The sequence below is a fragment of the Camelus dromedarius genome, chromosome 4 (assembly GCF_036321535.1).
Source record: "Camelus dromedarius isolate mCamDro1 chromosome 4, mCamDro1.pat, whole genome shotgun sequence".
Classification (NCBI taxonomy): Eukaryota; Metazoa; Chordata; class Mammalia; order Artiodactyla; family Camelidae; genus Camelus; species Camelus dromedarius.
The window spans coordinates 8,252,948-8,268,025 of record NC_087439.1 but is presented as its reverse complement, the minus strand read 5'-3'; the positions used below and the strand labels follow the sequence as shown (position 1 = coordinate 8,268,025).

The 15,078-nt window shown below is 43.3% G+C and overlaps 1 protein-coding gene across 1 annotated transcript in view; it reads left to right on the top strand.

Moving 5' to 3' along the window:
• CNTNAP5 (contactin associated protein family member 5) overlaps positions 1-15,078 on the top strand; it is a 741,033-nt gene that overhangs the window by 114,832 nt on the left and 611,123 nt on the right. The window lies entirely within an intron of this gene.

Genomic DNA, 15,078 nt, shown 5'->3' with positions numbered 1-15,078 from the left:
TAAGCTTGGAATTATTTAGTGACTATATGACCACATGGATTAGAGACAGTGAGAATTACATTAACACCAAATATATCATACAGCGTATTTCAGGGCCAGCCTCTTGGGTATGTCGCCATGACTCTGGGCCTCTCTGCACCTCCTCGCACCCCTAAAGTAACCAGGTACAATCCCCCAAGGTAGGCAGAGCAGCACGTTGAAACCGACGTTTCTCTAAAGTAAACGTTACGCTTCAAAGCTGAAAACAGAAAGTGGGCGGGGCCAAGGTGCGAGTGACAGCGTACCCCCAAATATTCCTTAACCATCCTGTTCCTGAACTACCCCAGCACCATTTCACATTTAGAATGATGGGACTGTAGATGTGGGAACAGTCCATAGAGCGTATTTAGTACCATCCATCCTTTCATTTCACAAGGGGGGAAAAAATGAGGGCTCGAGATTGACCAAGAGGAACTCGTGTTGGAACCAGATGCGAGCATCCCCTGACCCGCACGCCAGCGACCTTGACAACACCACACTGCCCCCCGCAGGTCACAAGGAGAACAGCGACCTGCTCCCTCCAAGCCCGAGAGGCGAGACCACCACGCTGTTACTTTGTTTATACCCTTATCATCACAGGAAACTCTCGGAAGGGAAACTTCTTATCAATCTACCCACAGAGCTTTCAGTTACTACAAATGTCAAGACGGGATTAGCATGCCTCGAGGAGTCAGGCATGGGGGTCTAAATCTGATCCCCGTGGCGATGCTCCAAGAAGACCGGACAGAAATGCTAGCTGCTGGGGTCCATCATTCCCCAAGAACTTAAACAAGCAAACTCTGTCCACCTCCCTCCCATAAAGGTCAATGAAAGCAACACTGGATTTGCTTGAAGCTCCCGTTTTGAAAGTAATGTGTTTTTCCTCCCTCATATCTACAACTGAATTAAAACGACTCCATCATAAACAGCCTTCAACATTATGTGTAACCTCCTGGTTCGCCCCGTGATATATCCCCTTTGTCTTTTGCTTCATTTTTCCAACTTAAGGAAAAGAGGGGGGAAAAAAAGAATATTCATTCTTCTACGACGAAGAATAAGTCTCCTCTTTTTTTTTTTTTTTTATAAAGTTCAAGTTATTGTCTCTGCGTACAGTTTTAGAAGAATGGAGCTCTCCTCTTGCAAACAGTCACAGCTTAATCATTTTCCTTCTCTGTTCCAAGGTCTGGGACTCTGTTCTTCGCTTCACTTACGTAGCTGGAATCTAACCAAATATTCCTTTTTTTAAGTCTGTGTTTATGCATCATATTTGTTTTCAGTGGATTTCAAAACATGACTGTTCTCCTTGTGTTTGGGCTCTGAAGACATCAAGAGGCATGCCAAATGGGAGAGCGTGTGCCTGCATTCTGGGAGTCAGTCAGCCATTCATGCAAAGAGACTTTTTCAGTTCAGATATATTCAGACACTTCTCTGTGCTTAGGTACAGCTGTGAATGTGGCAAAAACCCTGCCCTCGTGGAACTTACATTCCAGTGAGGGATACAGGCAGCAATCAAATACAGAGGTAATAATATAATTACAGATAGCTTTAAGTGGGAAAAAAAAGAGAAAGAGAGAGAAATAAACTCCACTTAGGGCAGGTACTTTATTTGAGATAATATTTTTCTAATAATGTCTCTTTGATGAATTGATATTAGAACAAATGCTGAAATAAAGTGAGGGAGCAACATTTGGAAGAACATTCTCAGAGGAAGGAGCAGTCCATGAGACTAAGACATCTTTGATTAACAGGAGGCTCTCCAGGAGGGCCAAGGTGGCTGTTCCAGAAGGGACGCATCAGGAGGGGAAAGATGAGTGAGCAAGGACAGGGTATAGGGGACCGCGTAGATCACATGAAGAGAACTGAATTTGATTCCAAGTGTGATGAGGAGCCATGGGAAGCTTTTGTGCAAGGTTTACATGACACAGTTTCAGTATTCTTAAACCCACCTGGCTGACACTGTGGAAGGAAGACTTTAATGGGAAAGAGAGAGGCTGCAGGATTTGTCCTAAGGTACCTGATGGTGGGGGGAGAGGGGGTGTGGTATGAAAGCATAGAGTAGTGAGATTTTGTGAGGAGAGGCTTGACCTCAACTGTGGGATCTAGATCCTGTTGTATATCCTGCAGGGGATGGTTATAAGCCATCATGAGAAGACATCCAGTATGTCTAGCAGAGCACCTATTGTAATAAATGTAAAAGTCATATTTTTTGAAGCAACAGACCAGGATTTAATCTCAGTTTAACTAGTCACTGGCATGGTGTATGATCGTGTGCATCAGGTAAGCCCTCTGAGGTTGTGTCCCTCCTCTGTAAAAAGTGTATAATAATGACCATCTCCTGTGGTGGTTTTGAGAATTAAGAGCACATGTGGAAGCACCTGTGTAGAGTGAATGCAGCTTAGCAGCTGCGTGATTTGGGACTAGATCTCTTCATCTCTGTTTGCCACAGTTTTTTCTCTGAAATGGAAATGGCTGATATGTTTGTGATGATCAAATAAGGAAACACATCTGTAGTTTTTGCCAGAATGTCTGGCACATAGTCCATGCTTCAAAATGCAAGGTGATATAAGGATTGTCACCTTCCCCTCCCCTCCCCTGCCCCAGGCACATGAGACACACATTTTCAGATTAAAGACTGAGAATGGCTTTATATGCTCAGCCTGATAAATGTCTGCAAGCCTCTTTCTCTGCCTTTGCATCACTAAAAGCTGGAGCAGAGGCTGAGCATAAGGCCAAGGACATTAGAAAGAACGTGAAATAGTCTTTATCTGCTCCTGCCACTCATTACTTGACTGTGGGCAAGTCCCTCCCCGTCTCGTACCATTGCATCCATTTGTGTCTTATTCATTCCACACACATTCAGTGGTCCATTCCATTCCAGGGCACGAGACACTGAAAAACATGCCCCCTTGCCAACTAAATACATAAAAAGCAAAGATAGGTGCTAGCTACCCTGGAAATCCACACAGTTCAGAGCGGAAGTCCCAAACTGATGGCACAAGGGTGGCTCATGTGTGGTCCATGTGTTTAAAAATATATATATATATATATATATTATTTCCCATATTTAAAATCAGGAGTGTTTTACATTTAAAGCCCCAGCTTGTTGACTTTTCGTTGTACAAATATGAATATTTTACCACAATTATATGGAGCGGTGTAGCAGTTGGCTCTCTCCATGAGGCATGTGCCCTCAACCCCCAAAACTCCTGGTCCCTTTCACACCCAGCCCACTCATTCATCCACGTTACCTGGTGGGTACACAGAGGATTACGAGGGTGAAACCTTGGCTGATTCCAAGAAAGAGTATGGTCTAGACATGGAGACTCTCCAAATATCCAGATCACAGAATTCATTTTTCTGATTGAAACGTGAATGCTAATGACCCAAACAGTGAGTCTCCAAACAGCGGGTTGTTCGGGCTGTGCTTTGCCTGCTCCATTTCATCACATCTCTCTCCTGTGGCTTAACAGCTGTGAGCTTGTGAGCAGCACGTGGATCGGGTTCCACGGACTGCCATTCTGTTTAAAACTGATGCGCTGTAATCCTAATGAAAGCAACATGTGGAAGATTTTAGAAAAATAATGGTACGTCGTTCTCATTAGAGCTGATAAAACAGAAATCCCAGTTAATCATTAAAAGCTTAGAATTAGCTGCACTTACTTGGATTTAAGAACAGGGAGCCCAAGGATGGGGAAGTGGGTGTGGCTGCCCTCCAGATCTGCTCAGATCTCAGAGAGGCAGGTCAGCTCGGATCCGCTGATACGGAAGCATCATTAGCTAACGTTAGGCTGGGTAACGCCAGGCTCCTGCTTACCTTGCTGTCTTACTGCCTTCCACTTTTACTTATTCTAAATTGTGGTGGTAATTCTACCGCTGGGCCAGCAACACAAGCTGGTTAGCAGAAGTCAAAAAGAAAGCAACCATTTCCAATCCCTGAGGTCTCTTTCTGTGCAATGCTGGCCACCACGAGGAAGAAATGGGACAAAGGGGTGCACAATTAGAATATTCACACAGATGAAGACTAAGTTACTGGAGCGATGAGGGGTCTGTAGGATCCAAGGGGTTCCCAAGAGAGACACAGCTCTCCCTCTGTCCTTTGACAAAACTACCTTCATCCCCTCTCTAAACTTTCCCCCGGGATGGCATGGGCAGGACTAGCCCTGCTCCGTTCCCACTTTTCCTCCTTTTCTTGCTTTTCTTACATACTGTCATTTGTATCCGGAGGCAGCGTGTAACACAAGGAAGCACGGTCATGGCCCCGGGAAGTTCAGTTCTTTCCAAGGTCTCTGCTCCACGTGGTGGAAGGCCACCTTGTCTCTCAGGTTTATGAAGACAGATGACTCTTTGCTCTTCTTAATTGATTGTCCTTTTGTCCCATCATCTCCCCTAAATTCTCCAGATTAACACATTCTATTTTGCAAACTATGCCTCACAGTTCTTTTTCAAAATAAAAGATTCCTAATCAATGCTCAGGAAAACCCTCATAATTTCTCCTCCCACCCAAAGAAGAGCTTATGGAAACCACACGCAATTCAGAAAGCAAAACAAAACAAAACAAAACAAAAAAATTCCTTCTGCTTTTCAAAAAAAAGGGAAAAAGTTTGAGAGCTGGTCTTTGTTTAATCTATGTCCAAACGTGATTGCAGAGTTAAGGTCATAAGAGATGGAAGAGGTTCCTGATACATTCCAGGGTCCATTTTTATTTGGCCATTTAAACTCTGCTCAGCACACATGGAGTCGCCGTTAAAAATAAAATACTTTTTTTTTTTTTTAAGATTCTCACTTTTCCCAACATTGTATCAAAATTATTGGGGGAAAAAATATTTTCTTGCTTTTTTTTTTTTTTAAGTGTAAACACAAGGCAGCACATTTTATGTGGAGAAACCGATTTCCTCCGCGTGTGGTGTCCCTAGGATTCCAGAAACCTTCGTGGGACTCAGAGGACAGACTGTCTCCACCTCTTGTCAGGCAGCGGGCAGAGGCCTGTGTAGACGGGACCTCAGGGACCGATGGGCTGCCTCGGGGAGGGGGAAGGTCAGAGCTGCTCTTCTGGGCAGGAGGGGCCACCCCGCGTGATTGCAAGAGTCCAGAGAGGTCACGTTCACGAAGAACCACCTTCCCCTTCTTAGAGCTGATGGTCCACCCCTGAGGTTTGTTGAAGATGGTCCCCAGTGATGCGAGGCCGAAGGAGGCTGTCAAACACATTTACGGCAAAAAAGGAGGAAAGGGAGGCGCAGGGAGGGGGCAGGAAACGAAGGTGGAAGAGAGGGCAGAGCGCCAGGGCGGACGGAAGTACCAGACCCAGCCTTAACCAGGGGCGCACCTGCCGTGGGAGGCAGGGCAGCAACCAGCCCGCGAACGGCCGCGCGGGGGCCCGGCCGGGGAGCGCGTCTCTGCGCTCCGTTCTGCCTGCAGCGTCTGCTCTCCGCGCCCCGCTCAGCCGCCACCCCGGGGCTGGCGGACGGGCCTGGCCTTCACCCGCCGCAGGGCAGCGGCCGTGGGGCGCTGGGCCTTTCCTAAAAGTTTGCACAGATCCCACGTGTAAGTGATTCCGTAGGGTATTTTTCTTCCTCTTTCTGACTTACTTCACTACACTAAAAATTGAAAAAATATATATTTATCTTTAAAATTATATCTTTGTGTAATGTATATAATCTTTTAAATATGTTTTTATATAATATATTTAGCTTTAAAGTATACCTTTATATAATATATTTATCTTTAAAAATGTACCTTTATATTTATCTTTAAAAATATACCTTTATATAATATATATTTATCATTGAAAATACATATTTACATAATATATACATGCATATAAAAAAGTTTATTTAGAGGGTGAGAAGGCAAAAGTGTTCACAGGCCTTGGGCTCTTAGAGAGCAGAGGGCTCTCGACTGTTAAAACATAATTCTCCACTGGCAGGATTCCTTTTCTTTTTTTTTTTTTTTTTTACATTTTAATGAGCTTTCTGTCCTTCATTCAAGAGAAGACAGCCCATGGACTGAGGGAGTACAGAGCCTCGCAGGCAGGGACCCCATCCCTGAGGGACCTGGGGCAGGAGCGAGATTTCCCGAGCATCAGAAACAGTGCAGGGCTGGCGAGCCGGCTGGAGATTCCCTGGTGAGGCCCAGGGGACCCCGCGGGATCCTCCGTCCTCTGGGTCCTGTTGTTTGCTGGCAGCTGTGACAACCATAACGCTAGCTCCCAGCGCGCCATGGACTGGGGGAAAGTTTTTTTCCTATTAAACTTTCAGCTGAATGTTGAGAGATCCTGGACTCACCCTGTCCTGCTCTGGTCGGAAGGAAAGGATCCTTTAGGAAACGTTCTTGATTTTTTTCAAGTATGGGCCAGCGTGTCCCGCAGAGGGTTTGGCTGGGCCAGAGGAGAGGGAAGACCCGGGAAGGAAGAGGCGACTCAAATTGTCGAGCATCTTCTGTGAGATGGAAACATCAACACAGACCCCGGGGGGCCTCCAATCCTCCGTAGGGAAAGGTGGGGTGAAAATAAACAGAAAGAGCAAAAGTTATTACCGTTACTATTAGCAATTTTTATTCCACGCCCAAACCAGGCTGAGCATGCATAGAAATTAACACAGATTGTCAACTGGGGATCCATCGACGACTTTGAGGCTGACTCAGGTTTAGAAAGATGCCTGCATCAGACCTCCCCGGCCACCCAGGTAGCACACCCCACACCCACCACCTCCCAGGTAGAAGCAAAGGCCAGGGTGATGCGCCAAGCAGGTGTCCACTCCCACAAACGGCCTTTCCTTAGGTACTGTTTTCCTTCCAGTTGAACCTGTTCTATGTGTAAAACTTTGCACCTTCAATCAATCCACGTCGTGGGGTCCAGCAGGCCGCTGCCTGGGCAGTAAAAGAATTTACCAAAGAGAAAGAATGAAAATAGGAAAAGGAGTGTATTAGGTCACACTGCCTTAGATAGCTGCAGGTCACTCAGAGGAGAGGTGCCTGTGTGAGCACTGAGGGCTGGCTGCTGAGGTTTTTCATCAGGGAGGGTCACGTCAGGTACCGAGGGGTCACAAGGTCTGTGCACAATGTTTTGTTTTAATCAACTTATTTATTTTTAATTGAAGTATAGTCATTTATGATGTGTCAATTTCTGGTGTACAGCACAATGGGCACACATCTCTGGTTGGCTGCAGGTGAGGTTAGGAAGTTCAGCATCTAAGAAGGGCAGGGAGGTTTGACTGGTGTGGTGAAGACTTGGGCGGAAAGGAACCAGCCTGAGCTATCATGAGATCAGGCATGACCTGGGGCTGACAAGTTTGCCAGGGGAAACACGCCCAGTCAAGAATGTACTTTATCTGCTGAGCCATCGCAGGCAGACATCTGAGAGCCCAGGAATGGGGGTCCTTGGACTTTGAAGGATGCCAGTTGGCCCCACAGTCCAGATGATTGCTGGGCTATGGAATTAATTCCTTTACTATTTCTTAGTGTCTAATGTCTTCACCTTTTAAGTAGGCGTGTTGCTTTCCACTAGACCTTATCTGAGTTCTTGATATTATCATTCAGTTGCTAGCTGTCTATAGGCTGACCAGCCTGAACAAAATACAGGGATTAATTGGTGTTTCCTATGTACCGCGATATCCGTTAGTTATTCTGACATCTCAGTTAATGTTGTAGTTTTCACGGGCCCTGGTAGACAGCCATTAAGCTTGGGTTCTACTAAGATGACAGAGTCCACTTCGGCCTCAGTCCTTCGAAGGCGGTACTTCTTGACCTTCTGGGGCTTGAAATGTTTTTGTTTCTGTGATGCTGGTGGTGATGGTTCTATTTTGTTTGTTTCAACTCCAGAGATTAAGGCAGACTTTTAAGCTGCCTACATTTTCCCTTAGACCCTTGGTGGTTTGCTTATTGTCATAGGATTGGCATAGTTTATAAACAGATGTTGGAGGCAGTCATTTGAATAAGAAGAGAGTGTATGTGTGTGTGTGTATATATATATATATCTATCTCAGAATTTCAGAGCTCTTCCAAGAAAGACTGTCAAAATTAGTCCCTCACCCACCCACCCACAATCCGCTCTCACCCCGTTCCTGTCTCTGGCTGTGTATACACATGCATGGATGCTCAGTCTGCAACTTTAATCAGATACGGGGAATGTACACATGGAAAGATCAATTTCGCTTAGGAAATGAATGTGTGCTTTTCTTTCTTTCTCTCCTTTTTGAATCACAAAACAATGACATGAAAGTGTCCTTTAGGGTGATCACATGATCGTCAGGCACTGCATTCTGCAAAACCGGGAGCGATCAACATTCAGGATGAAGATGCTGCCTTTAATTACATGAAACATCGGTCTGCAAGTCGCATGGGGTGGGAAGGGGAGTTTTATGCTAATTCACCCAAAAGACAAATGCACTTCCAACTTTCAACTATTAAAATCCAAACCCTGTGGCTCTAGCAGAATTAATAGGATTCCGATTCGTTCCTGATAGGTTTGACTTTTAGATTTCAATAGTTGGCCCCACACCTGTGCTTGGGGCTGCTGTCTGCTCACTTCTGCTCCCAAAGGAGAAGTCTATTTCAGAAAACACTTTTTTGTATTTCCATCGAAACCTGGAGGGCATCTCTGAAAAATAAACCTGCAGTACTTTATTTTTTTTCTTTCCCTACCAATGTGATTTAGATGATTCCACACTAAATGAAAGAGATGAAAAGCCATGAGTTGAAAAACATTAAGACTGTAAATAAGGGGGAGCAAGGAGCTTGGCTTGAACCACAATTAATTTCATGAAAGTGTATTCTGAGAGTTTACAAACAATGCATGAAAATGCACAATGGTCTTTGACAGGACTTCAAAGAGTCTACAGAGCTGAGATGATTTCCATCACAGAAAATCAATTTCCTGTAAATGGTGAAGAAGCAAAGATTTTAGGCTCACATCAGATATGATTCTCAAGAGTCTATTTTCTGCTTGTTTTCTGGAAGCGCTCAATGGAAATTTGAAATAGATATTTTGTACCATCGTTTAATTTCCCTTCGTTCTTTCCATTGTCATTGGCGATAGCAAAGTTAATGTTTTATGTATATTTTTAGACCCAGTTTTCGTCCACAAAATATTCAGTACAGTTGAGTACATATTGGATGCTCCTTGTTTTCAGCCTGCACATAAATGCTAGTGAAAGATGGAGAAAAGATAAATGTGCCCAGTGGTAAGTCCCAATTGCCATCCCCCATCCTCTGGTGGTCAGGAACCCAAAGTCTGGACCTATATAAATTGAAAAGAAAATGGGAAGTTTAGAAATATTAGATGAGGCCAAAATAGCATATAAATTCAAGATGAGTTTTACTATACTGATGATAGCTAATCCCAACAATTGATAGAAATCATTTAAAGAATTATGATACTCTTTGGTAATTTCTTACCTGAAAACTTAACAGTTAAGAAATGTTTCCATTTTCTGAGCTCTGGATTTCAGGAAGGAAAAATCACCCCCCTGCCAACTCCAGCTCTGCTGTGTAAGTAACAGGAAATGCCTTCCTCTGCTGGTCCATTTCCTCTTATTGTTCACATTCAATGGGCCCCTCAGCTACAGCGTGGTACCTCCTTCTCCCTTCAGATCTATTGAGCCTGGTAAAAGCCGACAGCTTCTATGAAAAAAATAAAATAAAATAAAGCTGGCTCAGAGACGCCCAGGAGCACGATGAATTGTCCTTTTGCTAGAGAAGTGCAGGGGGGTTTGAGAGAAGCCAGAAATGTTCATCCAGCAGAGTCCACTCATTTATACCTGTCAACTGAAATAAAGGCACAACCTGAAAGTTGAGAGTTCTATTTCACTTGGGGGATGTTTCTGAGGATGTGATTCCCTCGAGCCCGGGATGACAGCCTCTCAGATCTTTCTGAGGGACTGCTCCGAAGAGGTAGGGGAGGAGCCAGGATGTACAGGAGTTTTTACAATAAAGACCAGGTCGTCAGAGCATTAAAAATTACTGTTAATTAAGAAAACCAGGTAGTCAAGTGAAGGAATTTAGCGCTTTTCCATGCATGGTGTGAATGAAAAATACTGCAAACCACATCAGTAAACAAAGAATGCTGAAGCCATCAAGTCATCAGTGGCTGCCGCCGCCCCCCAGGGAAGACAAGCCTGCAGCCCAGCTCTGCAGCCACTCACAATGGTGCACCCTGAGGGGACTCAGAACAAGAAAGGACAGGATGCTGGCCCTAGATAGCTAGGTGCTTGTCAAAGGAATGAATTCAGTGAGCCCAAATGTTTGCTCCCTCCCATACAGAGAAAAGCACTAAATTCTTTAACTTGAGATGCCTGGTTTTCTTTAGTTAACAAGTAAGCTTTTAATGTTCCAACTACCTGGCCTTTGTTGTAAAGCTCCTGTATATCCTGGCTCCTCCCCTACCTCTTGGGAGCAGTCCCTCAGAGCCATCTGAGAGGCTGTCATCGTGGCTCGAGTCCTCTAGCCAAATAAAACATAACTCTCAACGTTTAGGCTGCGCATTTATTTCAGTCGACAATGGGAAAGTGCAAAGGTCTGGGCTCATTGAATTCATTCCTTTGACAAGCACCTAGCTGTCTAGGGCCAGTGTCCTGTCCTTTCACGTCCTGAGTCCCCTCAGGGGGCACAGTTAGGGTGGCAGCAGAGGCTGGGCTGCCTGCTTGTCTGATTCTTGAGTTCCCTCCGCTCACTCTCAGGGGTGGCAGTAGACTGATGACCTGATGGCCACAGCATGGTTTGCAATATTTTTCTTTCACACACTGAGACATTAAAAGACAATAAAAACTGATCTCCTTTAAAAGACTTTTAATACCATTTTACATTTAATTTCACTTGAATATGAATTTCCTATTTATATTTATTTTTATATAATACTATGTCTTTTATAAAACCCTTGATGTTTCTTTGAATAGCCTTACCAATTAGTACGGTATCTAGCTTTGGGAGTTCAATGAATAATTGTAGAATGAATTAAAGTGTATAGGAATTTCTGTGCTCCTAAGAGTGATTTTATTGTGTTTCTGAGCCAAAATGCTATCATGTAGAATTCCCTTCCTTGTATGTCATCAAGCTGTGGCCACGTGGGATTTAATTTAGAATATCAGACGTCATGAAGATATTCTAGGAATGCATTACCAATATGCAAATACATAGGTCAGGTGGGGAAGGGATCCCGTGAACCACAGGAAAATTGTGACAAGGTAGGAGTCCTGGTTCCAGTCCCAGCTCTGGGCTCCACTGTCTGTGTGTGGCTGGGCAAGTTACTTCTTTTTGTGTATTTTATTCCTCCTTTACCTAAGGAAAGCTGCGTTGTTGCCGGTGACTAGGTTCTTGTCTCATAATAGAAAGAATTCAGAGACAAGACATGGAGGTTAAGAAAGTAAAGTGAGGATTTATTAAGGGATGGATGGTACACTCTCAAGGGGAGAGCAGCAGACTCAGGTGAGCAGCTGCCCTGAGTTTTTTTTTTTTGGCAAGTTGGTTACATAGAGTGTAAAAATGAATGGGTGGAATATTCATTGAGGAGGGAAGGGCTTGGGGTCATAGCCCCTGATTTTCATCCCAGCTCCACCTTCACGAGGGGAGGAGGGATTTTTGTCCTTATTTAGTCTGGATCAGAAGTTTCACGGCGTCGGTGCATGATGGGTGCTTCTCATCTGCAAGGCTAGTTTTATTAAAATGAAGGCATAGTGCGCAAAAGGTTACATGGGCACTGGAGATTCCTCCCTTTTCCCACCTTTCTTTGTCAGCCTCCAGGCCACTTGTCACCCCAAAATGTGTGACTGCTTATCAGTCCAGAGGTTTCTGCTTTTCTGGGATCCCTGGTGCTTACATGATGTAGGGTTTCCTGCATTTGGCCCCTGCCCCTCCTTTCTGCCCAATTCCTGCCATTTAGCCTGCATCCCCCTTTCTCTGTTCATATCTAGGTGTCCGGCTGCCTGTCCTAACAGTGTGTCTCCTGCCTGCATTACAGGTTTGTGGGGGGAGGCAAACACTATGACCAATGCATGGTATACATGTGGAAGATGGTATTATTTATACAATGATGATAGCAGCGTTAGTTGTACAGTAGACCTTACACACAGCAAGTAGACTAGGGTTTAAAGTTGGCTATAAGACTGAAGGGCATGTCATGATTTTGAATGTGTTAGAAAAAAAAAAAGTCATTCCAACAGCTAAGTACAGTTTTGACTTGGCTCATAGACCTTTAATTATCTACAATTTGGGGGGAATAGACTGAAGATTAAGCCTTTCTAAATATGATTCCTTCCCCCAAAGAATCAGACTTGGGAGCACACTCGTAGTCATTATACGAATCTCATTATTCTATAGTGGCAGAAAAACAATTACGTGTTTGTTCCTTATCTGCCAACTTAGTACCCATCCCTTCCAGGAATATTGTCAATCAGCACTGGAAATCACCCTCACATTCCCTTCGAAGGAAATGTGAAAAGGTAATTATTCTAAACGCAGTTATGTATTCCTCGTTAAAAGTCGTGGCAAGTGAAATTATAGACAATATCTCATTTAATTCTCAAAGTATTTCTAACAGGGGAATTGATCACCTCAGTCTTACAGATGAAGAAACTGGGATTGAGGAATGGGCGGCAACTTGCTGCAACTCACACAGCTGTTAGGAGACTCAGATCTGACCCCAGGTGTCTGACTGCAGAAGCCTACATCTTTGCTTCCACTACCTCCAGACAACCTGAGGCTCGTATCAGTCAAGTCAAGCATGCTGACCTTGGCACAGCAAAGCTGTGGAACCCACTTCATCAGTGACAAATCCAGGAACACATCCTCTAGCCTCATCTCTCCTGTTCCTTAACCATACATTTCTACTTACGTATTTTTCAGTTACTTGAAAACTTCTCCAATGTTTTTACAAACACCAAGCACCTGCCATGTAATGTCACCTTCTCTTTCTTGCCTTTAAGTCATTCTTCATCTCTAAGATATTACGTTTTCTCTCCACTTACCTTCTGCCTGTGTGTTTAGTACCAAGAAAGCGACCCTGGCTGGGTTGTTTTCTCTTCTTCCAGTCAGAAGCTTTCTTCCATTTTGTTCCTCACTTTTTCACTTTTATTCTCCCCAGCATTTCAAGCTTAAATTTTGCCTTCCTTACCGTGAAACCTCTGCATACTGGATGGAGAATCTCTGTGATTCATTCTCGCAAGTAGCAAAGAAGTGGCAAATCAATCTCTCAATATGGAAGACCCTTCACATGCTGCTTGTTCATTTTTGTGATTTGCACAATCCTTCAGTCTCCAGTTTAGAGGTTATTTCTGCCAGGAAGTAGATCTGATACCTCAGGATGATTAGATTCTTCTTTTCTATGGCCATTTATTTTTGTACCCTGACCACTGAACATAGTGATTGGCATTTAATAAACATTCACTCATGAAAGAATAGACAAACATTTTAACAAGTGAATGAAATATCTGTCTGTAAGTGATGAGTGGCTTTAAAATTCTTCATTTCTCTGATTCCGTTTATAATAGCTTTCTAAAAGATAGAGTCTCTGCTAATTATTTTATGGCAACCTTGAAACCCTGGTAACTATTTTCAATAAATTGTAAAAATGTCTATTTTCCTTTGAAATACATTCACGTCTTCTGAAAAGTTGAAAATGAAATGTATGTTCAGTGTGTTGTAATCCAGGGAAATCAATTGATATTGAATTTATGTCACTGTGCTTCTGCTGGGTTGAATAGCTTCCTTTCAGAAACCATCATCCATTGCATTAATCAATCTAATCAAATAGTAAATCACAGTCAATCCTTTCTCACTCCACAAATGTATAAAACACAGTTAATGCATTTTATTGCAACCCCCCATGTGGCTGCTTTCTATTCTTTTTTTCTTTTTTATGGAAGTTTATAATGAGATAGACTTAATTTATTCACACATTCATTCAAAACCCATTCTTAGTGTGATGCACAAGGAACATCTCAAAGGCCGAGGAGGGTCGAGAGGTGAAAGATAGCATCCTCCCCTCAGATGTTCATGCTCAAGGCAGGGAGGTGGATAAGGGGATCATGGTAACAGATCATGTTCGTAGGTCGAAGATAGACAGATACCCAGGATTTTAACAAAGAGCAGAAGAGAAAACCGCACAGGTCAGGAAATGCGGGGGATTCCAGAGGAAGTGATGCACCTGCTAACAGAGGGGAGATTCTGGAGGGGTGGTGCATGGGCTTGGGGCAGGAAGGAGGCGCTCAAGACAGGGTTGGAGGGAGAGAGAGATCTGTGTGCAAAGACAAGTCAACAGAAATGATGGAGACACATTTGGGACTGAAAATATATTGGCTGGATTATAGGAACTTTGGATTTGCATTTCTAAGAGGTTGGAAGGAGATAAAGCTAGAAATAACTGCAGGAAACACTTCTTTTTAATTTTTTTTTCATTTGCATTCTTTTCATTGAAGGATAGTTTACAATGTTGCATCAATTTCTGGTGTACAGGGTAATGTTTCAGTCATACATACACGTACACATATTCTTTGTCATATTTTTTCTTATTACAGGTTAGTACAAGATATTGAATATAGGTCCCCATGCCATACAGTAGGACCTTGTTGTTTATCTATTTTATATATAGTAGTTAATATCTGCAAATCGCAAACTCCCAATTTATTCCTTCCCACCCCCTTTCCCCCCATAACCATAAGTTTGTTTACTATGTCTGTGATTTCATTTGTTTTGTAAATAAGTTCATTTGTGTCATTTTTTAGAGTCCACGTATAAGTAATATATGATATTTGTCTTCCTCCGTATGATTTACTTCACTTAGTATGATGATTTCTAGGTCTATCAATGTTGCTGCAAATGGCATTATTTTATTATTTTTTATGGCTGAATAGTATTCCATTGTATAAATATACCACATCTTCTTTATCCAGTCATCTATCAATGGACATATAGGCTGTTCCCGTGTCTTGGCTATTTTATATAGTGCTGCTGTGAACTTTGAGGTGCATGTAGGATATATGCCCAGGAGTGGGATTGCTGGATCATAGAGTAAGTCTATTTTTAGTTTTTTAAGGAGACTCCATACTGTTTTCCATAGTGGATGCACTAATTTAC